The following is an 18,570-nucleotide window of genomic DNA, read 5'->3' on the forward strand; positions in this document are numbered from 1 at the left end:
AGTCGTCACATGACTGCATGTTTGCTAATCACATCATGCGCCTGGAGACCCGAAAATCCTGACAGCACATGCACCGCCGGCTGTGAGGAGTCACAAGTCTGCACTCACATAGTGACTGCAGACTAGTATCCCAAGGCAGGAAACCCCTTTAATAAAGCGGCAGTGTTCATGCCCGACCACTTCTTCATTTATCTGTGGTGTCATCCATCAGACACCCTCTGCCCTAGAATGTATAATCTGTCCTCTGGATAGTTAGTAATTATTCTTTTCTTACTTGTACTCACTCATTCCTGCAGACTGTGTGCTTATACCCAGAAGCCAATCTGAACAAGCAGAGCTGCAGTGTAAAGCATTACAGATGGGACAGAACAGGGGCCTGAGCCTATGATGGGACAGAACGGGGGCCTGAGCCTATGATGGGACAGAACGGGGGCCTGAGCCTATGATGGGACAGAACGGGGGCCTGAGCCTATGATGGGACAGAACGGGGACCTGAGCCTATGATGGGGCAGAACTGGGGCCTGAGCCTATGATGGGACAGAGCGGGGGCCTGAGCCTATGATGGGACAGAGCGGGGGCCTGAGCCTATGATGGGACAGAACGGGGGCCTGAGCCTATGATGGGACAGAGCGGGGACCTGAGCCTATGATGGGACAGAGCGGGGGCCTGAGCCTATGATGGGACAGAACGGGGGGCCTGAGCCTATGATGAGACAGAACGGGGGCCTGAGCCTATGATGGGGCAGAACGGGGGCCTGAGCCTATGATGGGACAGAACGGGGGCCTGAGCCTATGATGGGACAGAACGGGGGCCTGAGCCTATGATGGGACAGAACGGGGGCCTGAGCCTATGATGGGACAGAACGGGGGCCTGAGTGTTGTGAGTTCATTTTTCCCTTCACTATTGAAGTCTGATGAACTCCCTCCTCTGGTGAAGGAAGGTAGTGAGGCTGATTATCAGACACCTGGGCAGCTAGATGATGACTGGGTGGCTGGAATTGAGGACTGGATATAAGGCTGCCGATGCCCTTCTTCCTGGCTGGTGATTTTCCTGCTGGATTCTTGGAGACCAGTCTGATTCCTGCATCTCAAAGCTAAATTTTTCTGCTCTGCTTTGTACTCTTCAGTTTTGTTTTTGTTTTGCCTTGTTTTTTTGGGTGTTCTGCCATCCCCGGCCGGGGGTGAGCTGAATTCCATTTTTGTCTCTGATCTGTTGATCTTTTGCAATGTCGTTAGAATATACCTGAGTGCTGATATAGTCTTTTGAAGCCTAGCGACTTCAGGGCCTGTTTTTCCTATCAGTCGGTTGGCTCATTTTTATAGGGTTTTTGCGAATGGCAGACAGCAGCTTTCCTATCCTGTCCTATGTAGTTAGCTTGGGCCCCATCATTTGCTCAACCTATCTTTCTATCTGTGTTAGCGTTTTCATCTTGCCTCACCGTCATTATATGTTGGGGGCTGCCTATTGCTTTGGGCTCTGCTCTGGGGCAGTTTAGTTTTCCCCCTTTCTGTCTTTAGGCTATATAGTTCTCCGGCTGTGATCGAGGGGTCTAGGGCACCGTAGGAACCCCCCACGGCTACTGCTAGTTGTTGTGGATAGGTTCAGGGGTCTGCAATCCGATAGCTGCCAACCTCTCTGGTTTTTCTGGACTTAGCTGGTATTTTGTTTTTTCCTCCTTCGGTGACTCATCATAACAGAATCACCAGCCATACCGCAGATCCTAGGGTACTCAATAGCAGGAGAGAATTGTAAAAAAAAAAAAAAAGTGTCAGAATTTTTTTTTTTTTTTGTGTGTGCATATTTTTTCCTCTATATCTCTGAGGCCGTAGGAGGAATTTTTCTCTCAATGGAGATGAAGCAATTGTCTGATCGTGTGGAGCAGCTCACTGCTGAAGTGCGGGGAATTTCCGCCTATCTTGCTCATTCACATGCTGCTGAACCAAAGATTCCCACTCCGGATGTGTTTTTTGGGGATCGGTCTAAATTCTTGAATTTCAAGAATAATTGTAAATTATTTTTTGCCTTGAAGCCTAACTCGTCGGGGAACTCCGCGTAGCAGGTTAAAATTGTCATCTCTTTGCTGCGCGGCGATCCCCAGGATTGGGCGTTTTCTTTGAAACCTGATGATCCTATTCTGAATAATGTGAATGCATTTTTTCAGGCCTTGGGGTTGTTGTATGATGAACCTAATGCTATTGATCAGGCTGAAAAGACCCTGTTGGCATTAAGCCAGAGTCGGTATTCGGCAGAGTTGTACTGTCAAAAATTCCGAAAGTGGGCGGTCCTTACTACCTGGAATGATGGTGCCTTGGCAGCCCTCTTTCAGAAGGGTTTGTCAGAAACTGTAAAAGATACTATGGTGGGATTTCCTGTTCCCTCTGGTCTTGACGATTCTATGTCATTAGCCATTCAGGTGGATCGGCGTTTACATGAACGCAAAACTACACGAGAGATGTTGCCACCTGTTGAACAAATGTCTGAACCTATGCAATGTGATAGAGTTTTGTCTAGGGCGCAACGTCAGGAGTTCAGAAGGCGTAATAAGCTGTGTTTTTTTTGTGGAGATGCCTCGTATATTATTTCTGTCTGCCCTAAACGAGAGAAACGTTGTGCACACGTTTTCTGTGGGTGGTGTTCAACCTAAGTTTCTTCTGGCAATTACTCTGATTTGCTGCCTGTCCACATTTTCCGCCAAGGCTTTTGTGGATTCAGGAGCAGCTCTTAACCTGATGGACTTGGATTTTGCTAAACGTTGTGGATTTCCTATGACACCTCTGCGGACGCCTATCCCTTTGAGGGGGATTGATGCTACTCCTTTGGCAAAGAATAAACCTCAGTTTTGGACCCAGGTGGTAATGCGGGTCGCCCCAGACCATCAAGAAAATTGCAGATTTTTGGTGTTGCATAATTTGCATGATACCATTGTTCTGGGGTTTCCCTGGTTGCAAATCCATAATCCAGTTCTGGATTGGAAATCTTTGTCTGTGGTGAGTTGGGGTTGTCGGTGTGCCCTTAGTGATGCTCCTGTTTTCTCCACCTCTCCCCAGTCGCATGATGTTCCTGACTATTTGGCTGACTTTTATGATGTATTTAGTGAGAATGAGTCTGTGTCTTTGCCTCCTCATAGGAGTTATGACTGTGCAATTGAGCTGAACCCGGGGTGTAAATTCCCCAAGGGTCGGCTTTTCAATTTATCTGTACCCGAGCACGAGGCTATGCGATTCTATATTAAGGAGTCATTGGAGAAGGGTCATATTAGACCATCCTCTTCACCCTTAGGTGCTGGGTTTTTTTTCGTGGCTAAAAAGGATGGTTCATTAAGGCCTTGTATTGACTATCGTGCCCTCAACAAAATTACTGTTAAATATCTGTATCCGTTACCCCTGATTTCAGATCTATTCTCCAGAGTTAAAGGTGCTTGCTGGTTTACCAAGCTTGACCTCAGGGGGGCGTATAATCTTATTCGCATTAAGCATGGGGATGAATGGAAGACGGCGTTTAATACTCCGGAGGGACATTTTGAGTACCTGGTGATGCCTTTTGGGCTCACTAATGCCCCTTCTGTCTTCCAGTGCTTCATGAACGATATATTCCGAGACTTTGTGGATACATTTTTCATTATCTATCTGGATGATATTTTGATCTTCTCCAAGAATTGGGACACTCATGTGGAACATGTTCGGACTGTGTTCCGGATTTTGAGGGAGAATTCCCTGTATGTCAAGGGATCGAAATGCCTTTTTGGGGTACAGAGGGTTTCATTTTTGGGATTTATTTTGTCTCCGTCAACTATTCAAATGGACCCGGCCAAGGTACAGGCCATTTATGATTGGATTCAGCCCACTTCTTTGAAGGCCCTCCAGAAGTTTTTGGGTTTTGCTAATTTTTATCGGAAATGTATAGCTAATTTTTCTGGTATTGCCAAGCCATTGACGGATTTGACTAGGAATGGTGCTGATGTGCTGAATTGGTCTCCGGAGGCTGTTTCTTCCTTTCAGGAGCTGAAGCGAAGATTCACTTCAGCTCCGGTTTTGCGGCAACCTGATGTCTCACTCCCGTTTCAGGTGGAGGTGGACGCTTCTGTGATTGGTGCAGGAGCGGTGTTGTCCCAAAAAGATCCTGTGACATCTAAAATGAATCCTTGTGATTTCTTTTCCCAAAAGTTCTCTCCATCCGAATGTAACTATGATGTGGGGAATCGGGAACTGTTGGCCATGAAATGGGCATTTGAGGAGTGGAGACATTGGTTGGAGGGAGCCAAACACCAAGTCGTGGTCCTTACTGACCACAAGAATTTGATTTACCTGGAGTCGGCCAAGCGCTTGAATCCTAGACAGGCTAGGTGGGCCTTGTTTTTCACACGTTTTGATTTTGTGGTCTCTTTTCTTCCGGGCACTAAGAATGTCAAGGCAGATGCCCTCTCTAGGAGTTTCCTTGCTGATTCTCCTGTTGTGACTAAGCCTGCTACCATCTTAGGCGAGGGGGTAGTTCTTTCTGCCATCTCGCCCGATTTGAGACGTGCTCTGGAAGAGTTTCAGGAGGACAAACCTGAGCGTTGTCCCAGTGGAAAGTTGTATGTTCCTGACCAGTGGAGGAAGAGAGTGATGTCTGAAGTTTATTGCTCTGCATTGGCTGGTCATCCAGGTATTTTTGGTACTAGAGATCTGGTGAGTCGGCCTTTTTGGTGGCCCGCCTTGTCTCATGATGTCAGGAATTTTGGGCAGTCCTGTGGGACTTGCTCCCGGTCTAAACCTTGTTCTCGCTCTAGTGGCTTGTTGATGCCTTTGCCGGTGCCCAGGAGGCCATGGACCCATATTTCAATGGATTTTATCTCTGATATGCCTGTCTCTCAAAGAATGACTGTTATTTGGGTGATTTGTGATAGATTCTCTAAGATGGTCCATCTTGTACCACTCCCTAAGTTGCCACCTTCCTCTGAGTTGGTGCCCTTGCTTTTGCAACAGGTGGTTCGCTTGCATGGGATTCCTGAGAACATTGTATCTGACAGAGGAGTTCAGTTTGTGTCTAGATTTTGGAGGACTTTCTGTTCCAAGCTGGGAATTCAGTTGTCCTTCTCCTCTGCGCTTCACCCTCAGACCAATGGGCAGACGGAGAGAACAAACCAGACTTTGGAGTCGTATTTGAGATGTTTTATTTCTGCCGATCAAGATGATTGGGTTTCATTTTTTCCCTTGGCCGAATTTGCTTTAAATAATAGAGCTAGTTCTGCCACTTTGATGTCACCTTTTTTTTGTAACTTTGGTTTTCACCCTCGATTTTCTTCAGGGCAGGTGGAGCCTTCTGCCTGCCCAGGTGTTGACACTGTGGTGGAGAGAATGCACCAGATCTGGGACCAAGTAGTGGATAAGTTGTCTCTCTCCCAGGAAAAGGCCCAGCGGTTTTCCAACCGGCGTAGGACCGTTGGTCCCCAGTTTAAGGTGGGTGATCTGGTTTGGTTGTCATCAAAAAATATCGCTATGAAGGTGGCTTCTCCTAAGTTTAAGCCTAGATTTATTGGACCTTACAAGATTTTGGAGATTATTAATCCGGTCTCTTTTCGGTTGGCTCTTCCTGTCACATTTAAAATTCATAATGTGTTTCATAAGTCCTTGTTGAAGAGGTTTGTTGAACCAGTAGTTCCTGTGGTGGCACCTCCTGACCCTATATTGGTTGAAGGTAACATGGAATATGAGGTAGAGAAGATACTGGATTCCCGTCTGGCTAGACGGAGACTCCAGTATTTGGTTAAGTGGAAGGGTTATGGCCAGGAGGATAATTCCTGGGTCTCTGCCTCTGATATTCATGCCGAAAGATTGGTGCATGCCTTTCATCGGGCTCACCCGGATCGCCCTGGTGGCATGGATGAGGGTTCGGTGACCCCTCCTCAAGGGGGAGGTACTGTTGTGAGTTCATTTTTCCCTTCACTATTGAAGTCTGATGAACTCCCTCCTCTGGTGAAGGAAGGTAGTGAGGCTGATTATCAGACACCTGGGCAGCTAGCTGATGACTGGGTGGCTGGAATTGAGGACTGGATATAAGGCTGCCGACGCCCTTCTTCCTGGCTGGTGATTTTCCTGCTGGATTCTTCGAGACCAGTCTGATTCCTGCATCTCAAAGCTAAGTTTTTCTGCTCTGCTTTGTACTCTTCAGTTTTGTTTTTGTTTTGCCTTGTTTTTTTGGGTGTTCTGCCATCCCCGGCCGGGGGTGAGCTGAATTCCATTTTTGTCTCTGATCTGTTGATCTTTTGCTCTGTCGTCAGAATATGCCTGAGTGCTGATATAGTCTTTTGAAGCCTAGCGACTTCAGGGCCTGTTTTTCCTATCAGTCGGTTGGCTCATTTTTATAGGGTTTTTGCGGATGGCAGACAGCAGCTTTCCTATCCTGTCCTATGTAGTTAGCTTGGGCCCCATCATTTGCTCAACCTATCTTTCTATCTGTGTTAGTGTTTTCATCTTGCTTCACCGTCATTATATGTTGGGGGCTGCCTATTGCTTTGGGCTCTGCTCTGGGGCAGTTTAGTTTTTCCCCTTTCTGTCTTTAGGCTATATAGTTCTCTGGCTGTGATCGAAGGGTCTAGGGCACCGTAGGAACCCCCCACGGCTACTGCTAGTTGTTGTGGATAGGTTCAGGGGTCTGCAATCCGATAGCTGCCAACCTCTCTGGTTTTTCTGGACTTAGCTGGTATTTTGTTTTTTCCTCCTTCGGTGACTCATCATAACACCTGAGCCTATGATGGGACAGAGCAGGGGCCTGAGCCTATGATGGGACAGAACAGGGGCCTGAGCCTATGATGGGACAGAACAGGGGCCTGAGCCTATGATGGGACAGAACAGGGGCCTGAGTCTATTATGGGACAGAACAGGGGCCTGAGCCTATGATGGGACAGAACAGGGGCCTGAGCCTATGATGGGACAGAAGTTGGATTTTGGACCACCTCTAGCTCCATACAATGCAGGAAGCTGAATCTAGAGGAGTATAACCAGGGTAACGTCATCGTACCATATAATCTGTCTCCATATGAAAAGTGGAGAAAAACGAGGCATAGATACTCATTGGTAGGTGGATCAATGCTGTAAAAGTACAACCCCTAGGAAACAGGCTGTCAGGACATGATGGGAGTTGCAGTTACTGCCCTAAAGGAAGCAGAGACGCTTAAGCCGCATTCACACATGAGTGAGAATAACAGATCGATTGTTTTAATCATTCCTTGATCAGAGATTGGTCTGAGTGTCATCATTTTTTCTTGTACGTGGAGAAAACAAAAAATACTCCACCGTCTCTTATGTGTCAGTCCGTGAAATCGGACCCCATTCTGACGTCACCCGAGTGCGGTCCAATTTTTTTTTTTACGGGCCCATAGATTTGCATTGCTTAGATTGGATCAAAATTAGACATGTCTACGCAATTGTCCTTGATCGGCTTGGTCCACTAAAAATCATAGTCGTGTGAATGGCCCCATAGGCTATCACAGGTACGAGTGCGATCTGTTAAAACCAACATAGTACACAGTTGTACGAGAACATCGGATGTGTGAATGAGGCCTTACAAGTGCAGGAAGTATGTACAAACAGATTCTTTTTGCTGAATTTTGGAAGTAGAAAATACATGATTTTGGACAGGATTTGGGAGGGTTTCTGCTCCAAAAACTCAGCTAAAATACTGAGTGTGATTAAAGATATGTGCAGATGGAGAATTTTGAGCGATGACTTTTCTAGCAGAAATGGCTTCAGGAAATCCTCCTTCTTTTGGGAGTTTTTGGAAGACTTTTAAGTTTCTTTAAAGGGAATCTGTCACCCATTTTTAGTGATATCATGTAAAGATGTTACCCAATTGTGCGTCCCATAAGGATTCTATTAGGACTTTTGATTCCCCCCGACCTCGCACCTTTGATGCATAAATACCTGTTTTATCTTGGTGGCGATGTATGGAAATCGCCGCGGTCCAGTCTGATGGGCGGGGCTTATTCGCCTTCTTCCCCCCCTCCTCGGCTTGCTGAATGTAATCTTCATCTGTGAATATCACAGATGCCATAGTTTTCCACGCTTGCGCATTGAAAAGGCCTCCGGCGCTTGCGCAGTATGCTTTGCCCAACTGTGGGCAAAGCAGATAATCGGTACTGGGCATGCGCCAGTATTTTTCAACGCGGTCTATGCCCCGGAAGTGTGTCCTGCATGGAAAGACTTCCGGGGCATGACCACGCTGGAAAATACCAGCGCATGCACAGTACTGATTATATGCTTTGCCCACAGTTGGGCAAAGCATACTGCACAAGCGCGGAAAACAACGGCATCTGTGATATTCACAGATGACGATTACGTTCAGCAAGCCGAGGAGGGGGGAGAAGGTGAATAAGCCCCGCCCATTGGACCGGACCGCGACGATTTCAATACATCGCCACCAAGATAAAAAAAGGTATTTATGCATCAAAGGTGCGGGATCAGGGGGAATCAAAAGTCCTAATAGAATCCTTATGGGACGCACAATTGGGTGATAGTGATACCTTTACATGATATCACTAAAAATGGGTGACAGATTCCCTGTAAACAATGTTAACAAGTTTTTTGAATCATTTTGTGTTTATTTTCCTGATCGTCTTTTGCTGTTTTTGATTTGACGATGCCGAGTTTGTAGCAGAGTTCACCAGGAGCTGCTTAATGATAAATAGAAGTGACCAGCTCTTTCTTTTGTTTGCACCAGACGGTTTCCAAAACCTGAACATATGAACGGCAAAGTGGATTTATAATACAAATAAATGAGAAGAAACTTTCAAGTGTTTGCCCGGGAATTTTTTTTTTTTTTATTGGATTGGACCCAGTCCCAAAAAGTCTGTGTGCACATATCCTAAGAGGGCACTCATGTTAGATTGAGACATGAACCTCTTCAATAATTCTCCGCGGACCAATCATTAGTGCAATGCGTGAATGGGAATTTAGAAATCCCCCGGTAACTGGACGCATCTGGCCACCGATACTAGACAGACAAATGTCTCATCGTTTCTATGACGGCCGTACAGGAAGACTAACAAAAGAGACCGGTCCGACGTAGCAGATAAGTGACAGATTTACACCTCTGTAACATGGAAATGGTCTAAAATGCTTAGTAAGGTTCAAAGAGGGGAAAGTTGCAGTTTTTTTTAGGAAAGTGGATACAATGAGCCCTAAGCCAGAGACTAAGTTAAGCCGAAATCAGACGTCCGGGTGTCATTGTCCGAGTATGGACTACAATGCACGGACCGGCCGCCAGTCTCCCGATCCGAACGGGACAGCCTCATATATGGGACTGTCAAAGAAAAAATCAAGTCAGGACATCTCCGGCCAGTCCGGGCATCCTGGTCCATCCATACTTGGATAAGGATCTGAATAGCGACACCGTAATAATAATTAATCACTTTTACGGCTGTAGCACCAACATATCCCGCAGAACTTTACAATTAAGACAAACCCTAACACAAATGCAAATCATGGCATATTCCACGGGACGCCATATCATGGAGGTAAATAGCAATGCTTCTAGGGGTATATCTGTGTAATGCGGCGACTTACGCTACTTCCAATACACTGCAGATGTTCCACTGAACGGCATGCAGAAAATCCGCAACAGTTTTTTTTCAAAATCTGATCCAAAATCTGCAGCGTAAATTGACCTGTAATGCAGGTGTCCATACGGGTCAAATATGGATTGTGATTTCTAGCTGATTACTTCATTTTACAGTAGCGACATTGTAGATGAGCGTTCACGTCCTCTGATCTGCAGCACATGAATTTATGGCGCAGGTTTTCACTGCTGATTTCACCCTTTTGGGCTGCGTTCCCACAATGAGTTTTTGATGTTGCAGATTTTCTGCATCCATTAAGTAAAAGAGGTTTCTTGCATCTTTTAGAAAATACACAGCATCAGAAACCCATCGTGGGAACGTAGCCTTACAATGCAAATTTGCAGCATTTCCAAGGGGAAAAAAAGTCACATAGTTTTGTGTTTTTACCACTGCAGATTTTTCTTGTGCTGTTTTGCTGCATAAATTGTGACAGTAGCCTTGTCTTAAATATGCTGTGAAAATCCACAGCATCAATTCACATGCTACGGATTTAAAATGGCCACCGCGGATCATTTTCCACTGTGAATTTTCTTCCACAGCGTGAGGCTGGGGTTTAATAAAATCTTATCCATTGTGCTGCTACAGTAATAAGCTGTGGATTATCCATAACATATCAGCCCCATAAGGACATACCATAAGGGCTCGATTCGACAGAAATCTTAATTGTCAGGTGGAAGTTGCTCTAACATTTTCTTACTTTTGGCATTTTTTACGCAAATCCCGGCCAGCTCCACCATTTTTTTTTTTAAAGTGGTCAGAGCTTGAGCATAACGGGACGTGACCAAGAGGGCTGACGTAAAAGTGGCGCAAGTTAAGTCAGATATGTACACCAGGTCCTGGCTGATGTAGATTTCTCACAGTGGTGCACGGCTCATGATGAATTCGGCGCATCTTACTCCAGCGTTCCCTTCCTTAAGCCTAGTGCCAAAACAGACCCTAAGGCTACGTACACACGCTGCGGAATGGGGTGCGGATTTGGCCGCTCGGATTTTGTAAAATCCGCAGGTAAATCCGCAGGTCAGAAGACCTACGGTTTATCTGCGGTTTTGCCCTGCGGGTTATCACCACTACAATGGAGATGGCAAACCGCAGCAGAATCCGCAGAAAGAATTGACATGTCAATTCTTTCTGCGGATTAGAAACCGCAGCAAATCCGCCCGGAAAAATCCGCACCGTCTGCACTGCGGTTTCCATTTCCCATAGGTTATTATGGTACTGTACACTGCAGCAGAAACTGCAGCGGATCCGCAGGGCCAAATCCGCTGCGGATCCGCAGACGAATCCTCAGCGTGTGCACATACCCTCAGGGTATGTGCACACATTGCGAATTTGTCTGCGGATCCGCAGCAGTTTTCCAAGAGATGTACAGTACTATGTTATCCTATGGAAAACAAAACTCGCTGTACACGTGCTGCGGAAAAATCAGCGTGGAAACGCAGCGGTTTATTTTCCGCAGCATGTCAATTCTTTGTGGGGATTCCACAGCGATTTACACCTATTTCATTCTAGGAATCCGCAGGTGTAAAAACGCAGGCATTTTGACCTGTGGATTCTTCAGATTCCGTGCGGAAAAATCTGCAGACGAATCCGCAACGTGTGCACACACCCTAAGGGTCTGTACACACGCTGCGGATTTTTCCGCTTGGATTTGCAGGTAAAACTGCAGGTAAAGTGGCCTGCGGTTTTCCTGCGGATTTGCAGCAGTTTTCCCCTGCAGATTGACACCTGGATAATGGAACAGGTGGCAAACCGCTGCGGAATCCGCATAAAGGATTGACATGCTGCGGATTTAGAACCACAGCAAATCCGCACAGAAAAATCCGCAACATGTGCACTGCAGATTTGAAATCCCATTGGCTAACATGGTACTGTACACTGTCTGCGGAACTGCTGCGGATGCACAGCAGAATCCGCAGCGTATGCACATACCCTAAATTCCTCATGCGCAGGTGCGAGCCTTGAGTCTGCATCTTCCCATTGCTACACCAGTGTTGCCGCTCATCAGCAATACATGGGTTAATAGACAACCCGCACAGTTTGAACATTAATGACAGATCCTCCTGGTTAGAACTCTAAAGGCTTCTTATTAATGCGTCTTCCTGGCCTCCGGAGAGAAACGATTTCACGAAAGAGCATCCGGCGTCCTGTTCTCACACATCAGCTTGTCCTCCAGGGCACTTTCCTCGCTGCCTCTTTACTGCTAAGGAGCATCCAGGGACCTGCCATGGTGGTTAGCGATACATTGTAACCAGGACGCCGCTTTACTAGAAATGTAGCACTTTAAACAAACGTTCAATAGAAACAGAAGAAAACACATTGTCACAAAACAGTAAACATATGTATTAATTCATAACGCCTGCATCGGGGGCATCGATCACAGGCAACAGGTTTGGCCTGCCGTACAGGCTTCCATTGTATTCTAACCAATTTATGACATGTCGTCTGACATTTACGCCGTATGTCACAGGGAAACAAACCTGTCATAGGAACAAAGCCATAAACGCATTCAATGTATGCGAGCAGCCTGGGCTCGGCCGGAGTGAGACTTCGTATCCCGGACTCCTCTGGCCTAGAAGGGTCTCACTTTACTTCTTTCACATGGCCGTGTTTCCATTATATGTTGTATCCATTTATGTCTTTTCACGGACAGCACACGTACCCATTATACCCTATGGTGCTAGGCCCAAATCCGTGATGTGACACAGACCGCGTGTCCATGTAGAACACAGAGACGTCCGTTTTTTTTTCAAGCAGTACGGACCACAAGGGCCAGGACAAGTCTAGGGGTCCGTGAAAAACACGTTCAGGACACTGAGGGCATCCGTCCGTGTTTAACTTGATGTAGGAGAAACTTTTTAATTCATTTCTTTATCCATTCATGAAAAACACCGATGACCAAAGTGATGGTAAAAACGGACACACTGATGGAAAACATTGATGGAGCGGGTGCCGCTCTTACACGTCTGTGCTTTCGATGGATACGTGAAGGAGGCCTGAGCTATTACCCATCCACAGAATAGGTGATCGTTTTTCCACTACTGGGGGTCTGACTCCTGAGGACAGCACGGAGCGATCTCCAGCATACACAATAAACGGAAAGGTGATATGTATGTGGGAAAATCGCTCCATTCAATGAAGATACGGGGGTACAGGTACAACCCCTTTAAGTAAGGTTCGGTCACACATTTCTCTCATCCGAGAGAGAATCGGGCCGATCCGGCTGCAGCGCGATCTCACTGTGTTCTGATTCTCCTGGATGTGAAGATGATAAAAAGTTTTCTCCATTCTGTCAGTCTGTTGACATCGCACCACACTTGGATGTCATCGGAGCGCAGTCTGATGTTTTCCATGGGCTCGCTGACTTGCATGGCCGAGTGCGATCCGAATATCAGATGTAAATTCTGCAAGCCACGACATTTTCCTTGGAGAGAGGAAAAAAAAATCAGACATGGAATAACATTGGTTCGAGTGTGATCTGATATTTTGTCAGATCGCACTTGGACCAAAAGTATGGTTTTTTTTTGGTTTTTTTTAATATAGAAAAGGCACAGATCAACTGGCAAGTCGCATCCGACAGCTGCTGTTTTATACTATTTGAGCCTTATTCAGACGCCGTGAGTTATCCGGTAAGTAAAAGCACAGAGCGTTGCTCAGCAGTGTTTGGTTTGTGTCAGAAACTTGCACGTTTATTCTTTCTGCATCAGCTGCTGCACTGATAATACAGAACAATATACAGTATCTGAGCACCGTATTAGCCCGTGGACAGAGACATCCTAATATGTGAGTCCTCAGCGGCTGATACCTTGTAATGGCAGAGTGGTAACAAATACAACAAAAACACCAAAAGTGGCGGAAAATTGGCAAAATATTATCCTATTAATTCATGTGCAAGAAAACAAAAACAAGACAGAGACGTCTGAATGTGATTATTAGGGGCGCTCTCTGCTCTCATCACCTGTTATTAGGGGGGCGCTCTCTGCTCTCATCACCTGTTTTTAGGGGGCGCTCTCTGCTCTCATCACCTGTTTTTAGGGGGGCGCTCTCTGCTCTCATCACCTGTTATTAGGGGGCGCTCTCTGCTCTCATCACCTGTTATTAGGGGCGCTCTCTGCTCTCATCACCTGTTATTAGGTGGGGCGCTCTCTGCTCTCATCACCTGTTATTAGGGGGGCGCTCTCTGCTCTCATCACCTGTTATTAGGGGGGCGCTCTCTGCTCTCATCACCTGTTTTTAGGGGGCGCTCTCTGCTCTCATCACCTGTTTTTAGGGGGGCGCTCTCTGCTCTCATCACCTGTTATTAGGGGGCGCTCTCTGCTCTCATCACCTGTTATTAGGGGCGCTCTCTGCTCTCATCACCTGTTTTAGGGGGGGCGCTCTCTGCTCTCATCACCTGTTATTAGGGGGGCGCTCTCTGCTCTCATCACCTGTTTTTAGGGGGCGCTCTCTGCTCTCATCACCTGTTTTTAGGGGGGCGCTCTCTGCTCTCATCACCTGTTATTAGGGGGCGCTCTCTGCTCTCATCACCTGTTATTAGGGGGCGCTCTCTGCTCTCATCACCTGTTATTAGGGGGGGGGGAGCTCTCTGCTCTCATCACCTGTTATTAGGGGGCGCTCTCTGCTCTCATCACCTGTTATTAGGGGGGGGGTCGCTCTCTGCTCCCATCACCTGTTATTAGGGGGGATGCTCTCTGCTCTCATCACCTGTTATTAGGGGGGGGTCGCTCTCTGCTCTCATCACCTGTTATTAGGGGGGCGCTCTCTGCTCTCATCACCAGTTATTAGGGGGGGCGCTCTCTGCACTCATCACCTGTTATTAGGGGGGCGCTCTGTGCTCTCATCACCAGTTATTGGGGGGGGCGCTCTCTGCTCTCATCACCTGTTATTAGGAGGGCGCGCTCTCTGCTGTCATCACCTGTTGTTAGGGGGCGCTCTCTGCTCTCTTTACCTGTTATTAGGGGGGGCCGCTCTCTGCTCTCATCACCTGTTATTAGGGGGCGCTCTCTGCTCTCATCACCTGTTATTAGGGGGGCGCGCTCTCTTCTCTCTTTACCTGTTATTAGGGGGGCGCTCTCTGCTCTCTTTACCTGTTATTAGGGGGGGCGCTCTCTGCTCTCATCACCTTTTATTAGGGGGGCGCTCTCTGCTCTCTTCACCTGTTATTGGGGCGCGCTCTCTGCTCTATTTACCTGTTATTAGGGGGGGCGCTCTCTGCTCATCACCTGTTATTAGGTGGCGCTCTCTGCTCTCTTTACCTGTTATTAGGGGGGGGCGCTCTCTGCTCTCTTTACCTGTTATTAGGGGGGGCGCTCTCTGCTCTCATCACCTGTTATTAGGGGGCCGCTCTCTGCTCTCTTCACCTGTTATTGGGGGGGCGCTCTCTGCTCTCATCACCTGTTATTAGGGGGGGCGCTCTCTGCTCTCATCACCTGTTATTAGGGGGCGCTCTCTGCTCTCTTCACCTGTTATTGGGGGGCGCTCTCATCACCTGTTATTATGGGGCGCTCTCTGCTCTCATCACCTGATATTAGGGGGCCGCTCTCTGCTCTCTTCACCTGTTATTGGGGGGGCGCTCTCTGCTCTCATCACCTGTTATTAGGGGGGGCGCTCTCTGCTCTCATCACCTGTTATTAGGGGGCGCTCTCTGCTCTCTTCACCTGTTATTGGGGGGCGCTCTCTGCTCTCATCACCTGTTATTATGGGGCGCTCTCTGCTCTCATCACCTGATATTAGGGGGGAGCGCTCTGCATTCATCACCTGTTATTAGGGGGGGGAGCTCTCTGCTCTCATCATCTGTTATTAGGGGGGGCACTCTCTGCACTCATCATCTGTTATTAGGGGGGCGCTCTCTGCACTCATCACCTGTTATTAGGGGGCGCTCTCTGCTCTCATCACCTGTTATTAGGGGGGGCGCTCTCTGCTCTCATCACTTGTTATTAGGGGGCGCTTTCTGCTCTCATCACCTGTTATTAGGGGGCGCTCTCTGCTCTCATCACCTGTTATTAGGGGGGGGTCGCTCTCTGCTCCCATCACCTGTTGTTAGGGGGGATGCTCTCTGCACTCATCACCTGTTATTAGGGGGGCGCTCTCTGCTCTCATCACCTGTTATTAGGGGGCGCTTTCTGTTCTCATCACCTGTTATTAGGGGGCGCTCTCTGCTCTCATCACCTGTTATTAGGGGGATGCTCTCTGCACTCATCACCTGTTATTAGGGGGGGCGCTCTCTTCTCTCTTCACCTGTTATTGGGGCGCGCTCTCTGCTCTATTTACCTGTTATTGGGGGGGGCGCTCTCTGCTCTCATCACCTGTTATTAGGGGGCGCTCTCTGCTCTCTTTACCTGTTATTAGGGGGGGCGCTCTCTGCTCTCTTTACCTGTTATTAGGGGGGGCGCTCTCTGCTCTCATCACCTGTTATTAGGGGGGGCGCTCTCTGCTCTCTTCACCTGTTATTGGGGGGGGCGCTCTCTGCTCTCATCACCTGTTATTAGGGGGGGCGCTCTCTGCTCTCATCACCTGCTATTAGGGGGGGCGCTCTCTGCTCTCATCACCTGTTATTAGGGGGCGCTCTCTGCTCTCATCACCTGTTATTAGGGGGGGCGCTCTCTGCTCTCATCACCTGTTATTAGGGGGCGCTCTCTGCTCTCAACATCTGTTATTAGGGGGGCGCTCTCTGCTCTCATCACCTGTTATTAGGGGGCGCTCTCTGCTTTCATCACCTGTTATTAGGGGGCGCTCTCTGCTCTCATCACCTGTTATTAGAGGGGCGCTCTCTGCTCTCATCACCTGTTATTAGGGGGCGCTCTCTGCTCTCATCATCTGTTATTAGGGGGGCGCTCTCTGCTCTCATCACCTGTTATTAGGGGGCGCTCTCTGCTTTCATCACCTGTTATTAGGGGGCGCTCTCTGCTCTCATCACCTGTTATTAGGGGGCACTCTCTGCTCTCATCACCTGTTATTAGGGGGCGCTCTCTGCTCTCATCACCTGTTATTAGGGGGGGCGCTCTCTGCTCTCATCACCTGTTATAGGGGGGGCGATCTCTGCTCTCATCACCTGTTATTAGGGGGGGCGCTCTCTGCTCTCATCACCTGTTATTAGGGGGGCGCTCTCTGCTCTCATCACCTGTTATTAGGGGGCGCTCTCTGCACTCATCACCTGTTATTAGGGGGGCGCTCTCTGCTCTCATCACCTGTTATTAGGGGGGGCGCTCTCTGCTCTCATCACCTGTTATTAGGGGGGCGCTCTCTGCTCTCATCACCTGTTATTAGGGGGCGCTCTCTGCACTCATCACCTGTTATTGGGGGGGCGCTTTCTGCTCTCATCACCTGTTATTAGGGGGGCGCTCTCTGCTCTCATCACCTGTTATTAGAGGGGGCGCTCTCTGCTCTCATCACCTGTTATTAGGGGGGCGCTCTCTGCTCTCATCACCTGTTATTAGGGGGGCGCTCTCTGCTCTCATCACCTGTTATTAGGGGGGCGCTCTCTGCTCTCATCACCTGTTATTAGGGGGCGCTCTCTGCACTCATCACCTGTTATTGGGGGGGCGCTGTCTGCTCTCATCACCTGTTATTATGGGGCGCTCTCTGCTCTCATCACCTGATATTAGGGGGGAGCTCTCTGCATTCATCACCTGTTATTAGGGAGGGGGCGCTCTCTGCACTCATCTGTTATTAGGGGGGGCGCTCTCTGCACTCATCATGTTATTAGGGGGGGTCGCTCTCTGCACTCATCACCTGTTATTAGGGGGGCGCTCTCTGCTCTCATCAACTGTTATTAGGGGGCGCTTTCTGCTCTCATCACCTGTTATTAGGGGGCGCTCTCTGCTCTCATCACCTGTTATTAGGGGGATGCTCTCTGCACTCATCACCTGTTATTGGGGGGGCGCTCTCTTCTCTCATCACCTGTTATTAGGGGGGCGCTCTCTGCTCTCATCACCTGTTATTAGGGGGGCGCTCTCTGCTCTCATCACCTGTTATTAGGGGGCGCTCTCTGCACTCATCACCTGTTATTGGGGGGGCGCTTTCTGCTCTCATCACCTGTTATTAGGGGGGCGCTCTCTGCTCTCATCACCTGTTATTATGGGGCGCTCTCTGCTCTCATCACCTGATATTAGGGGGGAGCTCTCTGCATTCATCACCTGTTATTAGGGAGGGGGCGCTCTCTGCACTCATCTGTTATTAGGGGGGGCGCTCTCTGCACTCATCATCTGTTATTAGGGGGGGTCGCTCTCTGCTCCCATCACCTGTTATTAGGGGGGATGCTCTCTGCACTCATCACCTGTTATTAGGGGGGCGCTCTCTGCTCTCATCACCTGTTATTAGGGGGTGCTTTCTGCTCTCATCACCTGTTATTAGGGGGCGCTCTCTGCTCTCATCACCTGTTATTAGGGGGATGCTCTCTGCACTCATCACCTGTTATTAGGGGGGGCGCTCTCTTCTCTCTTCACCTGTTATTGGGGCGCGCTCTCTGCTCTATTTACCTGTTATTAGGGGGGGGGCGCTCTCTGCTCTCATCACCTTTTATTAGGGGGCGCTCTCTGCTCTCTTTACCTGTTATTAGGGGGGGGTGCTCTCTGCTCTCTTTACCTGTTATTAGGGGGGGCGCTCTCTGCTCTCATCACCTGTTATTAGGGGGGGCGCTCTCTGCTCTCATCACCTGTTATTAGGGGGGCGCTCTCTGCATTCATCACCTGTTATTAGGGGACGCTCTCTGCTCTCATCACCTGTTATTAGGGGGGGGTCGCTCTCTTCTCTCATCACCTGTTATTAGGGGGCGCTCTCTGCTCTCATCACCTGTTATTAGAGAGGGCGCTCTCTGCTCTCATCACCTGTTATTAGGGGGGCGCTCTCTGCTCTCATCACCTGTTATTAGGGGGGCGCTCTCTGCTCTCATCACCTGTTATTAGGGGGGGCGCTCTCTGCTCACATCACCTGTTATTAGGGGGGCGCTCTCTGCTCTCATCACCTGTTATTAGGGGGGG

Source organism: Dendrobates tinctorius, unplaced genomic scaffold (genome assembly GCF_039654945.1).
Source record: "Dendrobates tinctorius isolate UK_male_01 unplaced genomic scaffold, ASM3965494v1 ptg000138l, whole genome shotgun sequence".
Taxonomy (NCBI): domain Eukaryota; kingdom Metazoa; phylum Chordata; class Amphibia; order Anura; family Dendrobatidae; genus Dendrobates; species Dendrobates tinctorius.